This window comes from Aptenodytes patagonicus, chromosome 3, assembly GCF_965638725.1.
Source record: "Aptenodytes patagonicus chromosome 3, bAptPat1.pri.cur, whole genome shotgun sequence".
In the NCBI taxonomy this organism is placed as follows: domain Eukaryota; kingdom Metazoa; phylum Chordata; class Aves; order Sphenisciformes; family Spheniscidae; genus Aptenodytes; species Aptenodytes patagonicus.
The window spans coordinates 53,018,235-53,030,154 of NC_134951.1; the positions used below are offsets into that span (position 1 = coordinate 53,018,235).

General features: G+C 46.0%; 1 protein-coding gene across 2 annotated transcripts in view; it reads left to right on the plus strand.

Moving 5' to 3' along the window:
• Positions 1–11,437, plus strand: part of SOBP (sine oculis binding protein homolog) — a 118,255-nt gene extending 106,818 nt beyond the window's left edge. For both annotated transcript variants that reach the window (XM_076333334.1, XM_076333335.1), the window contains one exon: positions 11,372–11,437. The gene's annotated coding sequence lies outside the window, so the exon portion shown is untranslated. The remainder of the gene's footprint in view (positions 1–11,371) is intronic.
• Positions 11,438–11,920: the final 483 nt, after the last annotated feature.

Here is an 11,920-nt window from a genome sequence, read left to right on the forward strand (position 1 = left end):
GAATGTATTGCCCTAATGTGCAACTTTTCCTGGATTTTATTTCCCATCAAATTGTATGAAAAGAAGGAAATCAGCCAAATATTTTTACGCTAGAGTTCTGGACAGACAGATTGAATTCGTGTAATAGCAACATGGACTCTCTAAAAAGGAATCAATGCAAGCGTGACCTTTTCAGGCAAGTCGCCAAACTCTGGATTATTTAATGTACCAATTACTTGATTATTGGAAGTGCTAATCAGCAACATAATCCTTGATGTTAAAGCTTAGTCTCTCCATCAGGATGTGGACTGTCAAGCTGTTCTAGCTTGATGCAATTTGAAGAACCAGCAAAAGATGTCTCAGTGCCAAAGTCCTACTATGATAAAGGAATGAAGCTAGGAAGAATATTCTGTTGGGTGTTATTTTTTCAAGTTTGAGCAACGTGAGTTTCTAAAATCAGCAGTGTTAGTGTTGCCTGCCTACATGCTTTACATCCAGGCGGGATCAGTTTTAACCCTCCAGTTTTGGTGTCAAGGTTTCCTAAAGCAAATAAATGGACACACAAAGGTCTGCTTGGATTTAACATGATACTTATGGTAAACTAAATTAGAAAATTAAGTGGCACACGCTAAACTCACAGCTAGCTTCTGTGTGTGTGTGTGTAGGTATGTGTGTTGACTAATCCTATGTTGGGGGCAGAAGGGAGTTTTTCTGCTTGTGTCAGCAGAATTTCTCCCAGAAGTAATGGAAATAGTAGGAGTATGGCCACCTACAGAGCCAACCCATATGTCCTGGGGTCAGCATCTGCTGTGTTACAGGCCCAAACCTCCAGCTGTCTAGTCCATACATTGTAGTCGTAAAAATATACAACATGCAGAACGCTCCAGTTCAGAGCAGAAGTAATACATATCCCACTGTGAGGTCCCCTGCCCGTAATAGTCCGGCACAAGATTTTCTGCTCTGGTCAGGATTCCTGAGGCAAGGGGCATAGCTATTAACCTCCCTTTCTGCCTTAAGAGTTTTTATCGCTCCCCTGTCACTGTAGCATCTCTCTACCAGCATCTTACCCTGCCCTCCTCGCTCTGATCAGTATAGAATTTGACCTTAAAGTTATACTTGAAAACAGATTTTAGATATTTAAACACATTTTGTTGCTAATCATCTTCATTGACACAGTACTACGGGCCAGAGCCTTAGCTAATTTTAACTGGATATAGTTCCACTGGTGCTAAACTAATTTAAATCAGCAGAGTAATTGGACTCGTACACTTAACACCTACTCTTCTGGTTCAGAAGTTTTCCTTCACCTGGCTTCTTATGAGCCTACAGAAATTTTCCATTTATCCGAAGGGGGAGAGGAGAGACTGTTAACACCACAAAGCCTTAAACACATTTGCTTGGAACTGAAGCTTTGCCCTTGAGAGCTGCCTGGCTCTAGCAGTGTGATCTTATGTTTCAAAATTGCCTGTGTAGCTTCTCAGATATATTAAATCAGAAAAAGGATTTCCCAGAAAAAAAAAAAAAAAAGAAAAAAAAAGGTTCTCAAAATGGTGAAGTATAAAATGACATACTTCCAGAGTGGCTTTCAGCTCCCACATCTTGCTGCCGGGGTGTGGGAGCACTAACTTCCGTCTCAGTGGCAGTAAATAGCAGGCTTGTGGTACGCTGCCGTAGATCACTGCACACTCTTTGAATCAGAGGAACAAGTGCTGATTTCTGATGGGTTCCTCCTGCTTTTCTATAAAACCTCCTAGGGCATATGTTTCACATATGAAATCTGATTCTTGAACCCAGTTTAGAAAATAACTACACCTGGTCTGATTTGCAAAGGTAGTGAGCATCTAGGGCTGCTGGCAAACAAAACACGGGGCCAGAACTTCAGCCAGCAAAAAATACCGTAGCTCGATTGACAGATCCACAGAAATTTGCAGAGCCTGCAGCTCCTGGAGGCTATAGCCTACCTGACAGCTCCCAGGACCTGGGACCACTGACTTCAGAGATCATTTCAGTGCTTACTTTCCCTTATTAGTTTTAATTGTCTTGTGAAATGAAAATTATTTGAACTGAAATAAGGATCTTATCCATGCCATTCCCTAAGCTGGTACAACCCACATTCATATTGAAACAATGAGTTACTCATAATTCTTTGCCAGGCTTTAAAGACTGACCAGGCATTTTCATACATATAACGCCTAATGCTCCTCTTATTTAAGTTGGTGCAAAGCAGATTTGGCTGCATTCAAAAGTGTTAAGTGTAGAACTGGCATAGGGGAAGACTCTAGCTCTCCATCAGTCTGTTCCTGTGCTGTCGAGCTACCAAAGTCAGTGGCGCAGGGAAAGTTTATGGGGAAAAAAAGCACAACTCATGATTAAATACAGAGTCCCTAACAACAAAGACCGTAGTAAAACAGACAGGCACCCTTGTAAAAACATCATCTGAGGCAACGATTGCCTTTACATTCAGAGACCGAGATCCTGGACGGTATGTGTCTGATTGCTGCTGAAATCTGATAAGGAGCTAAGCACCTAATAGCCTTTGTGAAGCTTGACCCTGAAGCAACCATGGCCAACTTCAGTGCGGAGCAGTGAGGTCTGAACAACTGTGAAGAGCTTATAAACTATTTCTCAGTATTACGAGCAATACCTGAAAAGTGGGTCAAAAAGAAGCAAAACACTTTTGAGGACTGTGGTTGCGAAAAAGTTGGACATAATCAAGCAGCGAGCAACAGATTTTAAGATAAAATTAAATTCTTGTTAAAAAAGCAGTGGGAGATTCAAGCAAAGCAGAAGCAAAGCTGTTTGAGCAAGAAATCAGGAGGAAATCAGACTGTGACAAGCAAGCTTTTCTGAAGCACTTTTTGTTTCCAGATTACCTGCTGAGTCTCTCCCTGTCTATTTTTAGGTCCCGTAGAGCAAAACGGGCAAGTTAAGCACATTCCTAGGTGCCTCCATCAGTCGAGGCCTCACGGCTGAGGCCTACTAATCTTTACCTTATTTACACTATTTTGATAATGAGCTGCATTTCACTCCCGGGAAAGCGTGTGTGATCATCTCGTGAGAGCCGTGAATCGAAGTAACCTCTGACATTTTGCAGAACCCTCAACTATTCAACATTTGCTTCTGCTGTGAAAATTACAGCTAATTAAATATCTGGGCTTGATCCTGTGCAGTACTGCGAGCACTCAGTGCTCCGTGCCTCTAATGCACGTTGAAGGCCCTCGGCACGTTACAGACCGAGGTCCTGCCTCTGACTCATTTGCATGGCTTTACTTCCCCAGACATGATTTTGGTATTTGAAAAGAATGGTATTCCTGTACAACATGTGTCTCAATTTGTAACGATATCCTCCCTGCAGCTGGCTTGCTTTCCCAAGTGTTTCTGAAACATTACTGTCTTAAATTCGAGCCAACCTACAATAACAAATTATCTAGAGGCAAAGAGGCTGAACTGCGTTTGTTGAGAGGACGCCCCCACTCTCTGCTGCACTCCATCTTCCAGTCCCGGTTTCGGACTTTCAGGCTGTGTAATGTAATCATCTTCTATGGAAGCACACATTTCCCAAAAAAAAAAAAAAATTTTAAAAATAGGGGGTTTAGGGATTGGGTAGTGCAGAGTGAAATAACTATCGAGTTCCGACCTCTCTGGAAAGATCTGCATCCCATCATCAGCCGATTGATATTGAAACCTATGGTTAGAGCAATTTTCAGCTATTTATTTGGAGCCCACGTGGTTAAATGTAAAACTTTGTGTTGCCTGCTTATGCTCCAAATATTTATAAGCTTTCATGAACCACTTGTGCTGCCACTTCTAAGTTGCTTATCCAAAAGGAGGAGGAAAAAAACCCTTTCCCACAGGAATTCTCCAACTGAGAGATGCTTGAACACTAGTATAAAAGATACATGGTGAGGTCACTGAAAATTTGAATTCTGACCCTACCTTTCAAAGTACAATTAAAATGCCAGTTCTGTTTTATTTGAAGCAGTTTACCAATTATTGCTGAGCTGGTTATCTTGGTGGTAAAAATATTGTTCCTGTTTTCTTGGGGTGGGTAGGGGAGGTGGAAAATAGCAAAAATCTAAAGCAACGGTTGGGTCCAGTGCAGGTCGCTCAGTGGCCAGCAGTGCTGGGGATAAGGGAGATGCCCTAAGGTGCCTGGCACTGCACCGAGGTCTATGCCAGGTCTCGCCTGCTTGTTCCTTATGTGTTCTGGGTGGGTTTTTTCTCTTCCTTCCCCCAGAGTATAATCTACCTGACATTTTGGCCACCTGAGCATGCCCCCTTGCCTTTAGATGAGTCTGCATCTGCTCTTGCTTAGGCTGAAACGAACCAGGATGGGGGCTGTGAAAAGCAGGGAGAAACCCCATGGGGATGGTGGCAGGCATGCAGCCCTGGATGGTTACAGACGGAGGGGTTGTTCGTGGGAAAATGGGAAATGCTGATTGCTTCCTGATACGGGATGCTGAAGCTTTTCACTAAAAAGATTCAATGCTGCTTCTGCAAAAAATTATTATTGTTATTATTGTTGTTGTTATTGTTTTGTGGCCCACAATAGCATTTCAGATGAAAAAGCCAGACCCAGGTGTAACCAGGTGAGGAGGACTCTCACAGGGAGGTACGGGCTGTTGCTCAGCAAGACCCCCATCCTCACCAGTCGTCCTCCTCCACACTGCTACCCATAGTTAATCTGCCTTTTTCTGGCTATTTATCTGGTTTTACTGGAGAGATCAGCTTGAATAAGAAAATTGAGAACCACCTCAGAATAGCCAAAAGCCTAGTGGTTTGGACCCACAGGAGGCTGCTGAAATTCAAGTTGAAGTTTCTATTCTGATTCAGACAAAATCGGAGGCTTAAAGAAGGGTTATCACATCACAGTGGTTGCCTGTTTTCAGGAAAGGAGAGTAGAAACTGTCTGGATTTGGTTTTCCTTCTGTTTTAGTTTTTATGTTTTGGTTTTTTTGTTTGTTTGGTTTTTTTCAAAAAGATCCTTGCAAAGTTTCAGCTTTATCCCAGTGCAGAATGGGAGAATTAGTTGAAAATTTGGCTTTTTTTTAAAAAAGGAAAATCATATCTTCTGCCACATCTGCACATGAAGCATCGGTGGGGCAAAGCAAACTATTTACAGATCTGCCAAATACACTGGTGCTGCTCTACCTGGAGGGCAATGGGCTGCCTTGCTGTTGTGGAGATATACCCAGTTACCCCAGTGTAAAGCAGGATCTGGCCCAGGCAGGCTCCGTGATGTGCCATAGGGGCCATGCCCAGAGGCAGTGAGTGCTACAGCTGAGATGACAAGTCCAGAGCTGTGTTGGCATTTTCCTCTTTGCATGACTTGCATACGTACCTTGAAATGCCCCAAAATGTAAAGCAGAGACCTTCTGCCAGTGAAAGCCTGGAGAAAGATGGTGCCATGGGTCTGGGCAGGAGGGCCTGGTTGACATTGGTTTTGTCTTTAGTTCAGATTGAAAGTGAAGGGGAGTTTCATGAACTCACTGAGCAATTGTTCTATAAAAGGTTAAACCGTGAGAAACTTCTTTGAAATGGTGAAAAATTATATGAAGAGAATATTTAGAGAGGTTCTGGGGAGATTGCTACTTCGAAAAGTAGAAAGTGGTATAGGTGGGGAAGGAAGGATGACAACGGTGGAGAAACCTGACAGCAGCACCGGTGCTGAAATCTGGGGAACGGAGCACAATTGTTCATCTTAGCCTGTCAAGACGGGTCTCCTCTGCCTCCTTCCATGGCTGGTGGATAGAGAGGCTCTTCCCAGGTGTGTTTCAGAGCACCTAAGGCAGTGCCTGCTCTGGAGCACCCCTGGGCATGGGAAGGAGAACAAGGACACTGGTCCCCCTGGGTTAAAGTTCATGCGCCCCTGCCTCTCCACTCCCTGTACCACAAGGAGAGGAAAGGAGAGAGCAGTGCGATTCAGTGGGGAGCTATTTTCACAAAAAGCTTGACAGTGATAGGAACATGAGGAAATGGAAATTTAAAATGCTTTGGCATGGGTTCTCGGTGGCAGCTGTTTTGCCCAGGAGAATCCAGACCTGAAGGGGAAGGACGTCTTTTGTCCCCTGGGTCTGTGCAGAGCAAGTGGCACGGTGAAGTTGCGTTGCTGCTTTGTGGTACAGGGGAGGATTTACAGCAGCCCAGGCCATTCTCCCCAAGTATGTGGCTGCTCTCTGCTGAATTTAGGGAATCCTCTTTCCACTGGCTATGAAGAAGAGCTGCATGCTTACCCAGGCCAAGACTGTACTCCTGTTTTGGGGGGAGCACTGTCTTTATGGAATTGTATAGTGGAAGGAAGAAACTACTTTACCTTTTGCCTTATGCTGTATCCCTACTGTGGAGCCTGGGGCTGGAACAAAGCAGTCAAGAGCAGACTCTGCAGCTAGATAGCTGGGTTTTGAACAATTGTCACCAAATTTGAATGGGGTAGAGGGCTTCATTTTTGTCTCGTTTCTCTTCAGTGAACTGGCTGCCTGGTAAATACAGGACTGTGGAGCCCACATCTTCTTGGTGACTCTCAGGGTCTCTTCCACAGTGATGATTCCTTTGCTCCCTCTTTTTAAGAGGTGGTTTCCCCTTGGGCCGTGCAGGAACATGAAGGAGAGCCTGGAACTGTATTTCCTCCATTTCCTTGCTACATAACAAGGGCATGGTGACATACATCCCTGTTCCTAACTTCACTAGCTAGTTTCAGGGTTCAGTTTAAGATACATTGAGTTTAGTGAGAGACAGTACTAAATGTACCAGCAAGGGGCCGAATGTAGATGTAAACTGGTAAAATTTCCCCAAAGGCTTTTCTAGGAATAGATGCAGGGAAGCAGGCGTCAGCACACGACAGACCTTCTGCTTTCCAGTTCATGTTTCTTCCTCAAGGTCTTTCCCTGACTACAAGGCAATTGGATACGATTGCAAGCACGGCCTCTGGTGCATTCCTGCAACAATTCAGTCACAGAGTTGGGGGTGACTAAGCTGTCCCTACCACTTCTTCTGCCTAGGCATAAAAGAAGGGCAAATCCCAAGCCTCTTCCCCAATGCATTCCTTGAAGTCACAATGTCTGCTCAGATTACAGCTCGCGTTTCAGTAGGCGGGAGAGCCTGAGTTGCGTATCTGACCCAAAGTTGAGAAGAATCCATAGCTTACAAGAGCAGTGCGGAAGGAAAACACCACCTTCGAAATCAAGGGATGGTGCTTAAGGACCCTGCTTGTTATCCCATTCATACTAAAGGCCTCCCCTGACTCTTGCAATGTGGCATCCCTTCAGTTAGGTCATGGAAAGATAAATCATGAAATATTCAAAGGGGAAGGTTTTAATGAAGAAGCTTGAACTGCTTTAAGAAGTGCTAAAAAAAAAAAAATAAATTACAGAACTATTACAAGTAACAGATGATTCCAGAGTGTTTCCAGGGCTGAGCTTGCTCCCATGCTGACTGTAGCTGCACTCTTGTGGTTTATCTTCAGAGCAGTTTCCCTGAGAAAATAATTGCAGTGCCTTTTCTCTAGGGCCATGCATGTCCCAGATGAACTAGGCCTCTTTTAGCACATCAGCATTCATTGTCCGGGTGAATTAAGTGCTGTGCTAAATGATGGAAACTCTGCCATGCCAGCCCACATCAACGGTTGCCTCAGCCCTCCCCACCCAGTCTCTAATTTTTTTCTGAACAATAAGATGTGAATCTGGAGACAGAAATGTTCAATGGAGTGCAGAATGAGGGGGAAGCAACCATGGAAAAAACTGTGTGTGTTTGCATGCATGCGTGTGTCCAAAGCCATGTCAATGACATGGCCCCTCGGAGGAGGTAGGACATGACCGGGGAGGGCACTGGGTAGAAGCAGCTATTTCTGGCAACTATCACGGCCAGCAGGAGCATGCTGCCAGCGTGGCAACACTCGGCTCGTGGGGCAGCGCTGGGAGTGGGCACGCAGGAGCCTGTGCTTGGGTATGGAGGAGCAGGAGAAGGAAATGCCCCCACAGCTGAGCCACCCAGCTCCTTGGCATGGAGGCATGGAGGGGGAGTGGAGCGAGGAGCGCTTCTAGGGCCAAGCTTCCTACCACACCAGTCCCAGGGGCTGCGCAGGACGAAGGGCTGTAGGTCTGCAGCAGCACCTGGAAAGAGCTGGCTAGCTGCAGAAAGGGAGGAGGGAAGCTTGCTGGGGAGGCTTTGCCCTAGTTGCCAAACTGTCCTGCCAAGCTCTAACTCTGTGTTGTTGTGAGCAAGGATTTAAATCCTCATGTGTCAGGGCATAAAGGAAAGAGGAAGCTCTGCATTGGTGCAGTCTGTTTCATAGCTGCCCATTGCTCAGGTTACAACTAACAGCCACAGAGGGCATCAGTGCAGCTCTCACCTACTGTTCAGAGGAGCACTGCATCGCTATCTGAGCCCGCATAGGTGAACCTCCAAGCCATATGCCTGAGCTGGGTCATCATCCAGTTGAGTTATTCTCCTTTTGCCCCCCTGCCTTGACAGTGGGGCAGAAATGAGCCTTCCTACTTGTTCTCTTTCTGTCATCTTTTCCATGCTGCCTCCTGGGGTTAGAACTACAGCCTGCCTCTGACTTCTAGGTGGTCTTCCATCCCAAAATCAGCCCAGACCTACTTAGCTTTGGAAAGCAGGCAAAACCCAGTGTGCTCACCTCAGTGCAACTCACATAAGCTCAACTCCATGGCTTTATGCTTACAAAAATTCTTCTTTTGTGGCTGACACAATTTTTCTATCTGATCAGCAATATTTGATGTGTGTTGAGGGCAAGTTCAGCTGGGGTGAAGAGCATATGTTGCTCCCCTAAAAAGTAATTTGGTTTTTGGGGGAGATATAAATAGCTGACTTTATTGTGCTTTTATGTGGTCATGCACGCTGGTGTTGGCACAAGGTGTATAACGTCTAACTGTGAAGTGGTGATGACTAGTGTGTTCTCATTTCTTCACAAAACTTTGCATGCTATGCCTGATACGGATTTTTATTCTGTCACTTGATTGCTACAAAGATACATTGATCAAACACAATGACTGCCATATGAGCCAATCAACAGGGAAGGTCCTTCTCTCCAATCTGCAGTCTGTTACACTGAGTCTATCTGCAGTAGGGGAAAATAGACAAGACTTACAAAGCTAGCTGACTGCGCCAGGCAGAAAGCATCGAGAGCTAGGGAACTTCTTTATGCCCTTCCTCCCAAATCACTTATCAGTTTGTGCTATACCATGCCATTTGAGACTGATTAGTGAGGGATGGAAATTCGTTTCTGTTGATGTATGGAAAGAGAGGAGCAGGCAAGATACCTGAAGTGCAGAGTGAAGTTTCATACAGACGTTACAGATTTTATTTTCTCTGCTTCCCTTTTTAGTTAATCTCAGAGCAAGATTTCAAGCCAAAAAGTGACAGAAAGCAGTCGTGTACTTTATGGGGAGTACTTAGTAGGTGGATACTTCCCAGTTCTCAGTCTAATTCTTGTCCCCAGCTCTCTGTACACACAAAGCTGCTCATCCTGCTGGGCACATTGCCTGAAAGCCCAAATGCTACTCCTTAACCTAGATATAGTCGTCTCCGTGCTCTGGGAGTTTATGCTGGTCAACATATTCAATATGCCTTCCAGTCTCTGCTTTGAGAAGGGTGGAGGTTTGGCAGGGGGATACGAGCACAGTGACGAGAGGGATCCCAGAGGAGGCAGTGTGGAGGGGAGGTCGTGGAGCAGACTGAGAAGGAAAATGTGACCCAGCACCAAAATTAAGGCTGATAAGTACTTCAGAGTTTCAGTCTGAATCTTTAGGAGACAGCAGATCCCATCCAAGGAGACAGAGTCCAAAGCACGCTGTGTAGGGAGAAAGGACAGTCCCTGCTAGGCAGACTACATGGTCAACTGACAAGGGAAGCAGAAGCACATGAGGCCATGGTGTATCATCCAGTAGCCCCTAGATAAACTGAGGCATCAGGAGCTTATAACCACTGGGGTGTTGTTAGTTGCATTAGATTGATGAGAAGGTGATTCGGGTTTTCAAAATCATGATTCGAAAGATTTTCAGGACCTTGGCCTTCACCACTGGCAAAGCTCACCTTATTTTAGGGGAGCTACCATGCAGCTTTCTGAAGGCCTCAAATCAATAAATCTGTGTTTGCTCCAGTATTGTTCACCCAGTCAAAGCACCGGTGGGCTTCAGAAGCGGTTGTCTGAATAAGTCCTGTGGGATGCATTCCTTTTGTGTCCTAAAAAATGAGAAAAGAAAGAAAACAAAAGCAGTCAGTACATCTGGTCAGATAACAGGAGAAAAATGGACCTGGAAATGAGGACCGGGATAGAAAAAGGGAACAACTGGAAAGTTAAATTCTTTGCCTAATTCTGTGATCTGCTCTAGCAGGATCTGGAGAGCTTTGTTCTCATCTCATACATGGTCCATGGAAATGTATGCGTTCAACACTGAAAATATCAGATCTTGGTAGCAGTTTGCCTCAGTGAGAGTAATGCCTAGTTCTACTTTGGGTCCAATGCCTTTATTTGAATTCCGTTTGTCGTGCTAGGCAGTGTCAGTCACCATGCTCTGCTGGTTGTGATCCCCCTGGCGCTGTAGCTGCTATGGTGGTGGTACAAGACTGGTTGCAGACCATCCCAAGAGAGGACCAAGGAGGTTGTGGGGAACTCCATCCCAACCTCCCTCATTGCAGCTCGGTTTTGCTGTGTTGAGCATACATCTCTCCTTTGTATGACTACGGATTTGGGGAAAGGCCAAGAGGGGCATCTTCAGTTTGCATGCGTAGCACGGATAGTACCTACAGAGTTAGCTCTGTTAGTGGGAAATGCATATTTATGTGAGAGTGGAGCTGTGTCTGGGTACTGTCCCAGTTTCTCTGTGAGACCAATGAGCCCTGTGGAGCTGCACACCAGCCTGTGCAGTGAGGGGTCTCTGGGGAGCCCTGGCATGCGCGATGTTCCCCATCCTATCCCCATCCCAGGTACTGGGTAGTCCTGGTCCAAATGCTTCTCCTCCTGTGACTCCACTTTCCCACCTGTGCCATGCAGAGAGCGGTACAACCCAGCTCTGTAAAGCACACTGAGATCAAGGGGTGAAGGGTACTGTATAATTGCAGAGTATCATTATTCACCCATGCTCTTGTAGGATGAAAGGCGCTCTATGAAACCCAGAGAATGAACTATTATTATATCGGTTTCCAGCTTTTTATCGCAGGAATTCCTCCATCTTCCTTTCCAGCGACCTCGGAGGCTGCGTGTACTGACAGCCCTTGTGGCACGAGGGGCAGCTGAGGCCGAAGCAGTGGGCTTGTGTCTCTGCCCGGCTGTCTGCCCAGCGTGAGGCTGCATGCAAGCTCAGGCGGTACCCAGCCCACCTGCAATGAGTCTCCTGCCACTCGCCCTGACCACGTCTACTTGTCTGCTTTGCAGGAACGCTCGCTGACAGGGTACCTTGCATGGAGAAAGGGAGCAGAGCAAACCACGTCACTCCACCGAATGACACCAGCTGGTCCGCTCACCACCCCCTCTGGCTGAAAGTCCAGCAAAGAAAGCAGCTTCCTGCCACGAAGCCCCTCCGAGGAAGCCTCGGTCCCACGGGTGCCTTTGACCCAGAAGACAGCACATCATGGACCCACACAGTGTGCTCAGCATTCCTGCGACCACCCCTCTTCTCCTCCAAGGAACGCTTTTTCCTCTTGGTTTCTTGCTGGGGGGGATTTTTCACCCTGGTTTCAAAAACCACACGGACCAACATAGGTACTTTTTCCTCTCTGACTTCAAAGTTCAGATATTTGAGACTGGACAATGATATGGATTTTTTTTTTTTTTCCTTTGAAAAACTGCTGTGGTTTTGCTGCTACACTAAGAATCGTGATTTGCATTGTATGGTTTTGGACCTATTCAAGTTTTGATGGGGGAAAGGGGTAATACTGGAGTAGCAACGCTTCAGAGTCATCTCTGTCCTACCCAGGATGCACT